This window comes from Heterocephalus glaber, unplaced genomic scaffold (assembly GCF_053883595.1).
Source record: "Heterocephalus glaber isolate CG9 unplaced genomic scaffold, H.glaber_assembly_v1.0 deba00001555, whole genome shotgun sequence".
Classification (NCBI taxonomy): domain Eukaryota; kingdom Metazoa; phylum Chordata; class Mammalia; order Rodentia; family Bathyergidae; genus Heterocephalus; species Heterocephalus glaber.
The window spans coordinates 9,895,877-9,909,079 of NW_028258346.1; the positions used below are offsets into that span (position 1 = coordinate 9,895,877).

General features: G+C 33.8%; 1 pseudogene; it reads left to right on the top strand.

Annotated features, from left to right (window-relative positions):
• The first annotated feature begins 232 nt into the window (after window positions 1-232).
• The window catches only part of LOC101716963 (sperm flagella and cilia-associated protein 1-like), a 32,140-nt pseudogene continuing 19,169 nt past the window's right edge, over window positions 233-13,203 (top strand).

Here is a 13,203-nt window from a genome sequence, read left to right on the forward strand (position 1 = left end):
GTCTAAGGTGAAAGAACTGAGGTTGGCTTTAAACTGTCACCATAAACAACTGCAACAGTGGACACACAGATAAAGGAATTCTTTCCTCATACTGGACAATAAGTAGCAGAATAAGAGAGTCTGGATCTGTGATGTGAGCTCTAAATTCATCCTTGAGCATATTCCTAACCAAGAAATCAAGCCTGAAGCTGCCCTAACATGCGGAAATGGAAACTGAGTGTTTCTTAGGTGAATGGAATTTGTGCACCAGGTGATTGGAAAAGATCGTGTAACAAAGAGGAGAGTCCTGTCAGAGAAATCTGAGAAAAGGTAAGTCCAGGGCCAAGGACGGGCACATTCATGGATGCCTCTGTGATATGTAGCAGTAAGTGGTTGCTGATGCATAGTTTGAGAATTTCTGGAAGATGTTGACGCTAAACCTCAGCTAGTGTAGAGTTTTCATTCAGCCCTTGGATGATTCAGTTCAGCTGTGCACAGGTCACATTTGGGAATAAAGACAATTCTCTATTAAATTGTGTGAACTAGAATTACAGAAAAGATTACTAGTTAAGAAACCTTAGTAGTTTCCTCCTAGATTCATGTGTACACACTAGTAATTTAATTGCCTTCTGGTGATGGATACTTTTGAATCAGTCATGAAGTTATAAAAATCTAGAGAAAAAATGTAATAAGTATTATCTTAAACTTCTGCTCATTATTACACTATGTAATAAATAAAATAATCTAAGAAAATGAAATAAAATGCAAAACAATGAAGAAATAAAATTTGTCTCTAGGAGGATAATATTCATATGTTTAAAATATCATAAGCAACCTGATTAGTATCACTAAACTCTAAGAGTAAAAATAATTTTCTTTTATAACTTGGTCACAAAACCTAGAAAAGTAGGAACACACCAAAATGTTGGAACTAGTTTACACAAACAGACTTTGGTCCTATTACTACAAACATGAAAAACAACATAAAGAACAATAACTTTGTGATAGTTTAGATCTAAAACATCTCCTCAAATTTGCATGTGTTTACTGGTGGGGCCTTGTTGAAAGGCATTTAGGATGTCTTGTCCCTGGCTCCTCCCTTCTCTAACTAATTCTTGGTTGGCATAAATTGAACAGCTTTCCTCTTTCATGGCCTTTTTCCAGGCCATTTCTGCCTTGGTGTCAGGTCACCATGCATGGACTAAACCCTTGGAAAACGTAAGCCAAACTGAAGCTCTTCTCCTTGAAGTTATAGGTATTAGTTATTTTGTTCCAATAATGGAAAAGTGACAATTCAATAATCTTATTGGCTATATAACAAAACTCTGTTGAAATAGATATTTAAAATGAAAATACAATAACTAAAAATTATAATACATAAGCTAACAGTTATATTTTAGTTATGTTATAAACCATTTAAAACACTAGAAATTTACCAAAAATTGTATACAAATAGAAAGTAGAAGGATGTACACACCAAAATTAAGAGTATACATCAACTGAAAAAATGCAATAATCCTAGAAATAGAAAATTAGTTACACTGATAAACTCCTAACAAGATTGATTAAGATAACAAATAAAAAAGATAAAAAATTAACAATATAAGTGAAGGAGATACCTTACACATCATACACACTTAAATGCATAATAATTAAATATGAAGAAATATCTTTATGTTAGAAATTTTAATAAACTGAATAATATTAACCAAGTCCTTGAAAACAGAATTTAGTAAATATGATTAAAAAGAAGAGTGAGAAATTATGAAGAATTAGAAACTCTGAAAGGCCCAAAACAAATTGTAATTTAAAATTTTTCGGAAAAAAAATATTAAGGCCCAGTTGGTTATTTTGGAAAATTTTATCAAATATTTAATTATTAGATCATGGAAATCTTATGCGAAACTGTCAGAAAATAGTAATTGAATTCTTGACAAAACATTTTATTTTTCGGTTTAAATAACTTATGAACATAAAAATACATTTTCTTAAGAAAATATTAACAAATCAAATTGTGAAACATAAAAATATCAATACACTTAGATATAGTTTTATCCCAATTATGAAAGGTTATTTCAATATACCAAATAAGTAAAGCAATATTTCACATTATAAACACAAAATATTTTAATCATTTCAAAATATGCAGGAAAAAATACTGACAAAATCCAAAACAACTTTATAATATACATTCTTTTTCTCATTGGACAGAAATAGCATTTAACTTTATCAGGTTAGCAGACACTACACATAATCTGCAACTCATATCATTCTTGTTGAAATATAAAATGGTTTATTTTAATTTATGTACTAAAACAAGAGTGTATTATCTTAAATTTTTATTCACCATTGCATTAGGTAATAGTAAGAAAATGAAATAAATAAAGATGAGCAAGAAGAAAAACCTGTCTACTTAAGGATAATATTCATATGTTTGGAAAATCATAAACTATTTGATAAGTAAATTTACTAAACTAAGAATAAAAACAATTTCCTTTCTGTAACTGTCACAAAACTTAAACATATTTTAGAAAAAAAATTTACTTACAATTGGATAAAGAAAACATATGTTTCATAATAACTTATACCACTTGTAGTCAGGGTTTACAAGGGAATAGAATGAATACAGGATACATAATTTATAGTATTATTTTATAATATTCACCCCAAAAGTCAAATGCAGAAGAGTACAAGAGATCTCTCTGCATGCTAGAGACCTGAAGAATCCAGTGAAGGGCTTGGATCTCATAGCAGTGTCCCACATGAGTCCAGCCGAATGCCTAGAGCCCGTGGCAATGTCCTCCATGAGTAAGAATCAAGGATCTGCACCGGGAAGGCCCTAAGGCTAGTGGTAGAAGATAGAAAGTCTTCCTCAGCAGGGTGAAGATCTGTGCCACCGGGCTGAGGAATCTGCACTGGAGTCAGGATGCAACGCTCAAGGTGAAGACCAGAGCTTCCCCAAAGAGAACAGTAGCCATCCTTGGGATAAAGAAGACCTGAGATCCTCTGAAGAGAAAGGCAGAGTTCATAGCAGGGGAAACAGCTGCAACAAAGCTTTTTCAGGAAAATCAGCAGTACACAATTTTCCCCTCCTATTCTCATTTTATGCCATTCTGGCAACAATACTCAGGTGGGTCTTCCATGCCCAGAACTGTGCTAACTCAGTTCAGCTGGGCATTTTAAATTGATCATTAGTTAATCCACCTCACCATTACACTGAAAACCATGGAGTCTTGGTGGGGAGGGGTGCTTAAAAATGTTGATACCTGTCACAGCCATGGATTACTCATATCTGTTAAATTCTGCATGTAATGATTTGTTGGAACTTTATCCTGGTCAAAATCCTAGCTGGCTTGTAGAAATTAACAAAGTTATTATAACTGTCATGCACAAGTACAAGGACACAAAATAGTCAAATCAGGTTGAAAAGAATAATTTGGAGTATATTTAAACATTAAAACTAAAGAGTCTTAAAATATTTAGAGAATGATCTTTTCATATTTTGATAGAAAGTATTTTTAGTTAGTTCCTAAGAGAAACCATAAAGAAAGAGAAAAAGTTTTCAGTTTCTCAAAATGTGAAACTTCTAGCCAATAAAAATGCTATTAAAAATTAAGAAGCAAGTACAAATAGAAGTAGACATGATATTTGAAGATTTAAAGAAAGAGGACAAGTAGTAGATTTTAATTTATATATTTAGCTATAAAAATAAAATCAGCCTCAAGTTTAAGAAAATTTGTAATACTTAATACTTACTGGGGACCCCTGAAACATTACCACAGACCTCTGCTGTAGGGTTCAGTCTCCTGCCCAGTGTAAAATGCAGGCCTGAGGGGTAAAAAAATAAAAAGACAGAATGAAGAGAAATAGAAAGCTGGGTGCCAGTATGACCAATGCCAGTACGACTGACAAAGGCACTGGCCAGTCCAAGTCACTGATTTTTATTGGTGATCAATTGGGGTAAAGGCGAGCTACATGCAAGGGTAGAACTACATGCAAGGATGCACAGTCATATGGTTTCTATGGAAATTAAGCAAGCATTGTAAGGACAAGGCAAAGCATTCTCAACTTAGGAACAGAATAGACAAAATATACTTTTGTAATTAAAGCATTGTCCTTGTAGTTAAGAAGGTTTTAGTTGTGGGAATGGAATTTGAGTGTGAGTTGCTCTGACCTCAGCATGTAGGGCTTGGCCAGACTCACTTCTATAAACAAGCCAACTGAGGGGTTACTCTTCACAACCTGCACTGCCTACAGCCTGCTTTGGACATAATCAATATTGCGGTCTCCACAAATACTAAAAGTACAACTTTAAGATTATTGTATATTTAGTTCCTTTTGAGTAAATTTGAGAATTCAGAATTTTGGGGAATGATATATATATATATATTTTTTTTTTACAATAAACCATGAGGAATAAATAGAATACAATTTCTTATACTAATAGTATTCAAATCTTTTCAGGTTAGCCAGATCCTTTTTCTTTTTTCAATATATGACATTGGTAACAATATATTATTAAGCAATATGCAACCTTAATTTTATAATTGATTTTATTCTTTATTCACCAGACACTGAATATAGCAATTTATATATTTAGTGAATAGCTTGAGGTTACATTAAAACTATTACATGTATTTCCACTAGCTTCACATTATTTTAAAAAATATTTTAGTACCATTGCCTTAATCAATTGCCTTAATCTCTAAAATAAAAAAAAGGCAGACTATCTCAAAAGTTATTTATTAGTTAAGGATTTCTAATAAAATTTGATGAAATCTTGTTTCCAGGGGCAATTTTTGCTCTTATGACAATTTTCAACTCATACCACAAAATGGAACAAAAATAAATGAGATGTTGAAGATCATTATGTTAAGCATCACTACTATTATCATTTGTAAATTGATATCTATATTAATCAACATAAAATGATTTAATGATTATATTCATCTAATATTCAATTGTTATTAAAAAGTACATTATTCTATAAATTTATTCTAGAACAAAGTGTATATTTAACAAAATCAGAGGTTTATCTTTTAGAATACTGGTGCAACTCACATTTATATAGGTAGTACTTAATAGGAGTGACAATAAAATAATCTCCACTGTTAAAGTTTAAATAGTCCATTATTTAATGACAAGGTGTTTTTACCTATACATCAGTATTGAGAAAATATTTTTCTGATCTATGAATAATTATAAAATAAGGCCTTAAATAGGAATCATATCTAAGTTTTTAGAAATACAGAACTTCAAATTTCACCCTAGAGACATTTATTCAGAATCTTTATTTACCAAGGACTCCTTCTGAATTATGCATACACCAAATTTAAGAAGCTCTGCTGTCTGAGATATTAGGAGTCATTCTAAAGCCAGTTTGATGGTTAATATTGATTGGCAACTTGTTTAACATAAGAAATAGGTAGAGATTGGGCCGGGGATTTAGCTCAGTGTTTCCAGTGCCTGCCTAGCAAGTGCAAGGTCCCGAGTTCAATCCCCAGTAGCAAAAAAACCAAAAAAACCCCAAAAAACCCCCAAGAAATAGATAGAGATAGATGATTAGTAAAATACATTTCTGAGTGTATCTGGGTGGGTCATTGGGGCATTACCTTGGGAACCTAGTTCCTGACCCTTTCTCTTTAACTAGATACTATGAGGTGAGAGGATTTCATCTACTATGACCTATTACCATGTTTCTGCCTTGGAGCCAGGTGAGTATGGATTGAAACCCTAAGTGAAAATTAACTTTTTCGTCCAAGTTGTCTTTCAGAGGGAAGGGGATACTTGGTCACAGTGGTGAAAATCTATATAAACAGAAAATTGGTACCAGAGAAATGGAGTCTTCATTGTAACAATTTAATTGTAAGTATACATTACTGTATGGTCTAAATGTATTTGCAGATATTTTCTTGAGGAATTTGAATGCTGTTAGAAGAGATTGGGTGCTGATTCTGATGGGAACTTAAAGAGCAGAATGCACACAGTAAGGACTGCGGTCATGAGGTTTTGGATGGGAATGAGTCCTGTAGGAATTGGACTAGAAGCCCTGTGTCCTACGTTCCGGCAAAACAAGCAAACAAACAAACAAACCTTCTCTACATTTTGTCTGTGCCCTAAAACCTTGAGTTTAAAAGTGATAGATTCATTGACTTTGTATAGGAAATTTCAAGATAAGCAAGGCTGTGGCATTGGTACTACAGGCTGCTTTAAGCCATATGTATAGTGAGAATCATAAACAGAAAACAGAGCAGAAAGGTTTGCAAAACTTTCACCAGGAAAAAAGCTCATGTAAAGTTGAGGGCAAAAGAAATGTGGTTGCTGAAGAGGCTAACACTTTTAAAAAGAAACCAAGTACTGTGCACTGGGACAAAAAGAGGGCATGTCAGGAATCAGCAAGCCTCTACCCATCCTTGGCTCAAGGTTATGAAAGTGTAAATTTCTTGGAAAGACTTTTCTTACAGCAGAGAGTCCCAGAGAGCCCTGCTCACTCTGGTCCACCTAGGGAAGTACTTCCACATGTTCAGCCATGCAGGTACTCCAGGGTATTATTTATTTTATTTGGACATTATGTATGACTGAGGAAGATGTGTTTGAGCATCAAGTTGACAAGGATTGCACATGTCATCGTTACTATTGTCACCTTGACTGGCTTGAGAGATACTTAGGAGAACAGTAAAGTACAATTCTGATTGTGTCTAGGTAGATCATTGGGAAATGACCCTGGGTAATATATTTGGTCCTAGGTCCATTTCTCTCTGCATCATCCAGTGTTTTCTACCTTACAGTTGTCATGAGTTGAATGGGTTTCCTTCATCATGTCCTTCTACCATAATATTTCTGCCCCAACACAGCCAACCATAGACTTAAACTGACACGAGGAGCCAAAATAAGTCCTTTCTTCCTTTAAGTTGTTTTTGTTAGATTCTTGGTCACAGTGGAAAAATCTGACTAATAGAGCTAGTATGATTTAGACAGAAAATGTGTACAAGGATAGATAAATATAAATAGATTATTGGAGAAGACACAAGTGGACAACTTCATATATGGGCACATGATTTATGATAAAAGTGCCAATTCAGGGAAATAGGGGTAGTGTCATTTTTTAATACATGCAATATTTTTATTCTATAAATATGATGAATATGAAGAAATGTGATGCCTAACACCACACTATGAACTAGTTCTAATTCAATTTATACATCTAAGTGTGAAAGTTGCAGCAATGTTGAGGGAGAAATTTTCATCATCATGATATTTAGGAATCACTAAAAGAGTGAAAATACAATTCATAATGTTGTAAATGTTTGCAATTTGAACAACAAATAAGCTCATTTTAGAGTAATTAAGGCACTCATTGAATTTAGAGAAAATAGAGAAAAAAGAATAAAATTGTGCAGGTTTTGTTAACATTGTTTGGTTGTCTTCTAAGAAATAAAGCAATGGATCCCCTTCTCCCCTGATGGAAGAAACTTTAAGATTTAAAAATAAAATCCCTCTAGTACTTTCTAATAAATGTGATATGATAGTTAACTGCTTTAAAAATCTCAGGAAAAATGTTCATTTATGTATCTACATAATAAATAATTTGCTTTTTAGCACTAACTCAAACTAGGACATAACACAAATGCCTATTTATATTATTCAGATAAATAAGTTTTGCAAAGCCCTGAATATCACTAACCTCCCTCTTAATTTCAGCTGAAAAGCAAGGCTCCTGGGAGCATAGAAGAGGGAGTGGCTTTCCGTATGCATGTGTATATGTTAAAGCAGCTTACAGCACATGGAGCTATGACTTTGCAGGAGGGATAATTCTGTGCTTCTGAATAAACGCAGCAATGCTTCTTACCCAGAATGCCTTGTTCCTGGCTCACTCATAGACACGTTGTCTTTTCCACCACACAGGAACATGTTTGCCATGCTAGCCCAGTGTAATACTCTGCTAACAGAGCATCTCTCCTTTGGGGGTTCCCAAATTGTGTCAGACATTCATTTCTCAGTGTGTTGCTACATCAAGACTCTCCTAACTCAATCCTGTATTTTTTCCTCTCTTTTTATTTCATGGTTATAAAATCATGGTCACAAGATTGTCAGAAAGCTATTTTCTCCTTTCCATTAAATACTCTTATTGCCTAATTTACTCCTCATGTTTGCTTCTCACCAGAAGTGAATCAGCACAGCAACCTTCTTCATATGAGGAGGAATATATATACCATAACATGCCGTGATATTTTTAAGAGTTACACGGACAGGGACACTGAGCCACTATATTAACAACATTGCATTAATGCTCCCATTGTGTAAGAAGTGCCAGGTTGGTTGAAAGTGTTTGTAAGACACATGCACTTCAGAGGGTGCAGAGTAAAGATTACAAAAATGCAGAAGCATTCCATATTAGTAAAAATGTTAGACTTCCAATGGCCTAGGATATGGATATACTGGATGACATCTCCAATGTAATAAACAAATTATTGCATTTATAACTTCCACCACATCAAAAATAAGTAAAAAGTGTAATAGGCCTTTTTGGGTTCTGGAATTACTATATTCTACAACTGGTTATACTGTTTAAATCCATATACTGTGTAGCCAAAAAGGCTGGCAGCTCTGATGAGAGAAGAGAGCAGTAAAGAATGCTATAGAAGCTCCAGGCTGTGAAGTGCATTCATCCTATATTTTCATATGTGCAAAATTCCTTTGGAGCAGAGGTGTTAGTATGACAGAGAGAATGTGGAGAGCTTATAGTAATTTCTGGTGGAAGAATTGTAATCCAGTCTCTTCCACATTATTTATTGAAGACATGCCATCTTCAGAGGAAACGCATACACCTATTATAGAGCAGCTCTTGCTGCAATAATAAGCTCTGGTAGAGAAGAAGTACTTGACCTAGGAAAAAATAAGTGGTCATAGAACTAGGAATGCTAATGATACACCAAGTTCTATTATGTCTCTAACTCACAAGACTCAATTAGCCAGGAAGCATTCTAGGGTGAAGCAAAAGTGGTAAATCCCTTTCACAAGCAACAGTGGAAAATGAAAGTCAACTGAGTAAACAGGTATTCAGCCCTATGTCTTCTGTATCAGAATCTCTTCATCAGCTCCTACCTGTGTCTTTTTGGTGACTCCAGGATAAATATTAGTTGGAGGAGTAAAATGATTATGCATGTTTTAATAAGAGCTGTCTTAATATGGTATGTGGACTGACTTGAATTAAGGCACACATTTTATATCAAAAATTTTGCAACGTTTAAACTAAGATCCGATTTCTTGTCACATACCATGCTACTTGGCACTCAGAAATTACTGGCTTAATAAAGTAAAAGAATGACCTATAGAAGGTGCAGCTGGAAGTGCAATTTTGATAGGATGCTCCTCTGAGGATAGATACCACATGCCATGACAAAATATATATTATAAATCAGTGGCAATTACCAATTTCTGTGCCTTTAATAAGAAGAGTATGTGGATCTGAAATTCAGGACTCATAAGTAGGAGAGCCCTTACTTACAGCATCCCTCAAGAATGCACTTGAGAATTTTGGTATTCCCACTCACACACTGTGGGCTCATTTTAGAGGCTTAGTTCCTAGGAGGAAAATGCTCCTATTAGAGAACATAACAAGAGTCTCATTAAACTTTAAACTATGCAGCCATTCAGTCACTTCAGTCTTCTCATTCTCAGAGAACAGCAGGCAAGGAAAAAGTCACATCCTTTTTAGGAATAATTGATCTTTCTCACTGAAAAATAGTAGGACTGCTATTACACACACAGGCACTCAAATGAACCGCTTGTGTGTCTGGCATTTGCCCAACTGTTATGGGAAGTATGGAAGCTCAGTAAGTAGGAGTCTGAGACATACCCATTGATCAGGAGCTAAGAACACACTAGAATAGCATTCTTGGTCAACCCATCAGGTAAATCTCTACAACCAGCAGAATTACAAGCCAAATGTGAATAGAATCTAGATTTAGTAGTGGAATAGGAGCAACATGAATGGACAGAAATGTATAACTGCAGGAATATATTAGACAGATACAGCGTGGGAGCCTGCAGTCATCCCTGGAAATATCAGCATGTAATTGCTGTAGGAAAATCCACTTGCCAGTATTGTGGAAAATATATTTCCTTAGCATAGTTATACAAGTAGGTAGTTTGAAGACACACATGGAGTTGTCCATAACGATGCACTTGGAACTTCCTAGAGGTGCCCTGCTGCTAGAATCAACCATGCATTCTCCTTGGTTCTCAAGATGTTGCTTGCTGACATCTATCAGTTGATTCTCTTTATAGGAATTACCTTTACGTAAAGAATTTTTTTCCTAAAGTTGTATCTCTTCCTCAAGAATCTAGCATTCAGTGGCTAGTCAAGAAAGGAGATAGAAGGGAGAGTTGCTTTGCTTCAATGCAGAATTAGTCCGAGCGATCATCCCAGAGAGAGTTCTGCATTTGATTAGCTGAGATCTTATAATTGATCTAATTTCAAATTCTTTTTTCTGCCAATTCTAATTACTTCACTACTCTAAAATGCTCATTAATCTATTAATTCCTAATGAATCTCACATGTGTAAACCTGTGTCTGTGATTCTATTTTTCCAAATAATTCAATTAAAAAATGTACCTGTTTATAGTGTGATTTATTTTACTTTTTGAAGCTATTGATATATTTAAGTATTCAAGTAATCAAGAAAAAAATATGTTTTTATTTGCTTTGCCATATTGTTGGCAACTAAAATGAACTTGTTTTGAAGTTAATACGTCTCTGACCTCATTGACTTCAAAGTAGAGAAACTGGAATACACAGACATATTTCAAAATAAATATTTTATTAGGTTCCCTTGTATCTATTGATTATACAACTTCATTTAGTTCCTGATTCCTAGACATATTGTCCAGGTGTCATCTAGACAGTTAAATCCTAAAAAGAGCATTAGATCAATCCTACTTCCTTCAAAATCTGTACCATCATTCTATTTTACTTACCAGCCCTGGTACTCAATATTGTTTCTTGAAGGTTAGAGTTTTGCTGAAGGTTAGAATCTCTGACACATCCCATTTAGAATATCCAATTATCTATCAGTGGCCTATACTAGGTGTTCTAATTAGTCACGTGGTCTTTTTGCAACATCTGCATAAATTAATTCCTAAAAACACACTCAGAGAAACATAAAAAACATCTCTAGTTCTTTCAACCTATCAAACTCGATTTATGACTCTTTTATTCCTCTAAAAATTATAATTTCTCTTTTACTATAATCTATTTTTAAAAAAGGACTGAAAACCCTCATACAAAATACTTGAATTCTGATGTATGCCCTTAGGTTCCCTCAAAACATTTCTAGTATTTTAATGAATTCAGAGGTAGAGATAAAGGGTTGTTGCCCCAACCCTTGATATCTTCCCAGTGTCTGCTTTTGGGTTTATAAAGCAAATATCTTTAAATTTTAAAAAAGCAGGATAAGTAAGGTGGTCCTGTAGAAGCAGAGAGAACATCGTTCTTGAGATTTACAGCTCTTTGTCTTGGTGTGATCTTTCTTGGCTCTTTTCCCAGAACTTTTTACTGTTCAAATTGATAGTCTGTCAGGGCTTTTGACCAGGATATAGTGGATTCTTAGACTTTAACTCTTTCAACTATTGAATCAATCTTTTTACATTTTATTAATCTATACTAGGGTCTTTATGGATTTGAGGAATGTTTTCCAGAAGAAAAATACTATGAGCAGGCAATTTGTCTCTGTCCAGACACTGTGATGCATCATAAGCGGAGCAAGAAATTGCCTACTCAAAATCTTTCTCATTAGTCATTTCTCCAGAAACTTCTCCCATATTAACTCTGTCTGTGTTAAAGGCAGTTTTAATAGAGAATAAGGATTTCATGAAGCACATTTAAGATAGCAATTTTTCACAAATCTCAGAAGAGAATTATTCAAACATTTCAGAATACCTGCCTCTTCATGATCTAGGTATGGATTAAGGTACTTGATCCTCCTTTTTATGCATTTGTTTCCATATTTTTTGATTTGCCATGGACAAGCCTAGTATTCTACATTTCCAAACTCAAACCTCTATTATCTTTTTTCTTATCCAAAAAGAAAAAGAGAAAGGAAAGGAAAGAAGAAAGAATGAAGAAAGAAAGAAAGGAAGGAAGGAAAGAAAGAAAGAAAGAAAGAAAGAGGAAGAAAGAAGTTATTTCAGGCACACTTGAGTATGTTTTAAACTATTATTAGGAAAATGGAAAATGTCACAGACCAAGCTCTCAGTGAAGGGGAATAAGATACCAAAATGACTCTTAGTCATTAGTAATGGGGGTACAAAATTAGATGCCAGCACTTGGCAATACAATTTGACTATTTCTAACAGAACTAAGTGTACTCATTAAAAAAAAAAATTCAGGAGTCACTCATTGAAATTTACCTAGATGAGTTGAAAATGTGTCCATACAAGACTCTGCACATGGGACTCACAGTAGCCTCATTCATGGCAAGTTGGAAGCAACCAAGATGACATTCAGTAGATGAATCAATAAAATAAATGTAATACAGACAATTGGATATCATTCAGTGCTAAACAGATTTGAGCTATCAAGCCTTGAAAAGACTTGGAGAAACTTTAAGTTCAAGGAAGTCAAACTAAAAAAGATACATTGGGAATTCACTATAGTCTTTATAATTTTGCTGTAACTTGAAACTTGCTCTAAAAAAATCTATTTTAAAAGGAACTAAAAATAGAAAATTAATTCCTGGTACACAAACACATTTCTGGAAGATATTTCTCAAATTTTACAAAAACAAAAAACAAAAAAAAAATAAATATTGTATTTTAGAGTTCTTTATTTCATCTCTAAATATGAAACTATTAACTAACATTTAATACAAAAGACAACTTGTGAAATTATTTTTGAAAATCTAGAATTCCTGTATGTTATTGTAAATCCAATTAATTGAAGTTTTAACACATATATGTTTACTAGACAAGTTTCCATAATGATAAGAAACAAAACATTCCATTATATAATCACATGTTCAAAGGAATCATTTGTTTCATATGAATATTCAGTCACTTAATATGTACAGTATATGGATTCAGCCAATAGATATTTAAAAAAAATATTTACTAAGCTATTAAGGGAGATAGAGTTGATTTATAGCTGGACAGAAAATGCCATGTCTTTAAAACTGTGCTAGAATATGGACAGTAGATTTATGATACAATTTAAAAGTCTAAACC